This window comes from Pinus tabuliformis, chromosome 2_2 (assembly GCF_031772625.1).
Source record: "Pinus tabuliformis cultivar Carrire ecotype Pingquan chromosome 2_2, CPIR1, whole genome shotgun sequence".
NCBI lineage: Eukaryota > Viridiplantae > Streptophyta > Pinopsida > Pinales > Pinaceae > Pinus > Pinus tabuliformis.
Genome location: NC_142300.1, coordinates 300,802,034 through 300,805,626, shown reverse-complemented (window position 1 = coordinate 300,805,626; position 3,593 = coordinate 300,802,034).

The following is a 3,593-nucleotide window of genomic DNA, read 5'->3' as shown; positions in this document are numbered from 1 at the left end:
TAAGTTTCGATTTCAAGCTCTATCGTATGTTCGCTCACAATTACTTAGATGCAATCTATATGCAAAAGAATTTCGTTTCGTTCGATGAATTCTAGCTACGAGAGAGCAAAGAATTTTTTAAACAAAACGAATACAAACCAACAAGTAGCTAAATGCAACTAAAGCGAGGAAAGGAAACTTTTCTTTTGAAAATGGAAATCAATGAAATGTTCTTTTCCTTCTTGAATTTTAAAGTAAGCTACTAATTCGTTTTCTTTTAGTGACATAAAACACCTAAAGGAATTTGGAGGAACTTGAACACCAAGTAAACTACTTAATGAGAGCACACGAAGTTCCCGAAAACACTCAACCAAAGTCTCGAAATCAAAGGGAAACAAGGCAATGCACGAGCTATGTGATCTAAGCTCTGCAAAACAAGCAAGGATCGCAAGCAAGGAGGAAGCGAAAAAGACCACTTGGAAGCACAAACCAATACACTCTGACAATCACTGAAAAAATGTGAAAAGCGAGTCTAGAACGAGCTGGTCAATCAAGCAAACAGGGATCCTCGCGGGAGGCTTGACACACACACGGCCACTAGATGTCCTAGGGTTCAGAGCGTGAAATCAAATAGAGAAAAGCAAACATCCGACGGACCAGAGTCGCAACCAGTCAATTAGAGACCCAAACACAATCCAGTAATCGCAAAAGTAAGGATGAAAACATGAACCAAGCAGCTAGAAGGGAAGTTGTTTGCAAACTTAAAACCAAGCAAAACGAAACCCTATGGAGTTGAGCTCCGTAATCAAACAGTTCAAAGTTCAGAGAGTGAAAAACAAGTCATCAGACAAGTGGGGAGAAGAAGGGAAAGTCACAGCAAGAGGTTCAGGAGGTCAATTTGGACAAAAAAGAGTTTTTCAGGCTCAGCGCAGGTAGCCTTCAGCAACTTGGCGCTGACAGGGGGAGGCCTTCAGCAACTTGGCGACGTCAGCGCGGAAAGTCAGGGAAAAAGTGCGCTGCCCTAGGACAAACGAGGTCAGCGCGGATATAAGGCACACAAACGCGATGACCGAAATCGCAAAGAAGAGGGGGCGCGATGTCAGCGCGGAAGAACACGAATAAAGCGCGCTGCCCTTGAAAACGAGGTCAGCGCGGCTGTTAGACGTACAGGCGCGATGAAGAGAAAACCAAAAGAACAGAGTCGTGATGTCAGCACGACTGTTCCAAAATAAAACGCGCTGGGAGTAAAAAACAAGGAAAGCCAAAACAAAAACTTCCCAAACCAAAGGCAGGAGCTTTTTAATAATAAAGACGTTTTCCAGAAACACCCAGAAAGTTCATAAGCAACAAAAGACAATCCCAAAAACCCACAAAGAGATCAATCAAAGCCAAACACAAAAGTGGACTCAAGAGACAAAAAGGCTGATCCCCAGCGGAGTCGCCAAATTGTTGAGAAGGTAAATCCCCTCTACGGATAGAGGCGATCCCTACTAGCCCAATAGGGGTCTAGCAACAATCACACAATGTTGCCACGCATGTTCCTAGTTACAATTAAACAAGAAGTAAAGAGCACCTACTTGGATTCCTGCGCTGTCGTTTGTCGAAGAGATGTTTCCTTCGCTCCTTCGCTTCAGCTGGTCACAGTCCTCCGCGATCCCCGCGAACGGACACCTGCACACACGAAGAGAAAGAAAACGCAAGCGTGAAATCTAGTAAAAGTAACTATATGCCAGTCAGAAAAGACATAATTCACATTTATCCATTGCATAAACAAACGAGAATGGAACAATAATAGCAGTCATCTATTATTAATCAGAATAGAGAAGAGTACAACCAAATGTTCTGACGTCGGTAAACTCCTCAGGAGGGATCAGTCAGCATGTATCTCAAGCATTCGCCTTTGAGGATGATTCTCCCAAGACAAACAACTCTCTCTCTCTCACACAAATGTCACAAACAAACTTCCCAAAGCAATCAATCACTTCCACTCCTAACATACCACACCTATAGCAGCAATCTGAGCACTACAAGCTCTGTACAATCCAAGCTAAGTCTAGCTAGTTTCTAACCCGCTGCTCATGGTAGTGGTGGAAGTTTATATAGGAGAAGGAGTCTCCTAAAAAGGTGGAAGGCTGAGCTTATCTTCAAGGGAAGTAGTTGCAAAAGGGTCGAACAGACATGCCATAGAAGGGAGTCGATATTCACAAAGCTAACAACCAAGCCTGGAGAGATCTGGAAGGCTGGTTGTTTGAACAAATTCGCCCAAACTAGATCAGCGCGGATTATATGGAGACTGCCGCGCTGTCAGCACATAACAATAACTGAAAAAGTCATGTCAGCGCGAAAGGACACGGGAAATCCGCGCTGTGCGTCATCGCGGAAAAGTGATGTTCTTCCGCGATGGCAGCGCACGAAATAGACTGTGGGGCGCTGGTCATCGCGGTTATTTTAGGAACAGACGCGCTGATGCACAAAACTTTGGAAAAATGGGTTTTTAAGCCAGTTCAGGGATCAAACACTTAGTGATTGTGACTTCTTGGACACAGCAGGGCGACTGACAGGAAGGCAGTGATAAATTACTGTGTAACAATTATCATAGTAGCCTCTCATCCCATGTTTGCCCGAGTTGGCATAGTTACTTGGCTGTATGTGGGAGGAGGGTGTTACAGATGTTTTTGGAATGTATTCAATCTTCATTCTAATTTGATGATATCTTGAATGAAGATCTAGCTTGATGAAGTAAATTTCTCCATGTAATTCATCCAACAATTCATCAATGACAAGAATGGGAAATTTATCTTTAATAGTGAGCTTGTTGAGATCCCTATAATTCAGACACATACACCATGATCCATCCTTCTTATGAACCAATACTACTAGAGCAGATGAAGAACTTTGACTAGGTTGAATTATACCAGTCTCTACCATTTTTGCAACCATATGTTCAATTTCACTCTTTTGGGCATAAGGATATCTGTGAGGCCTGATGTTTGGAGGAACACTTCCTGTAATCAAATGAATAACATGATCACAATTATGAATAGGTGGGAAGTCTTTGGGAGTATCAAACACCTTGGAATGATTGTCCAAGACTTTTATGAGATTTGGAGAAATAGATGATTTCGACGTTTGAAGCTCTAGTGAGAATAATTGTGCAATTACGCCCCATTGTTATTTCTTCAGAAGCTTTATCATGCCATTATAGTTGATTATCTTCCCCATTTTCTCTATGATGCCCTTAATTAAACTTCCTTTTCTTCCCAAAAAATTCAAGAAAAGTTCTTGAAAATTGAAAGCTATCATCCCCAAAGATTGTAATCATTGGACTCCTAGTAAAACATCAACACCACCCATTGGAATGGAAAGCATTGGACTCTTCAGTACATATTCCCCCATGGTTAGCTTGATATTATGGCACTTTCTAGAGAAATTTATAGTTACTCCATTTGAAACCATCACTTGACACTTCGTTGATGGATATAGGAAGAAATTGAATTCCTTGGCTATCTTATAATGAATAAAATTATGGGTACTACCCGAATCAATCAACACTATTACCTTTTTCTTCTTGATATATCCTTTTATCTTGAGAATTTGAGGAGTAATAATTCCTA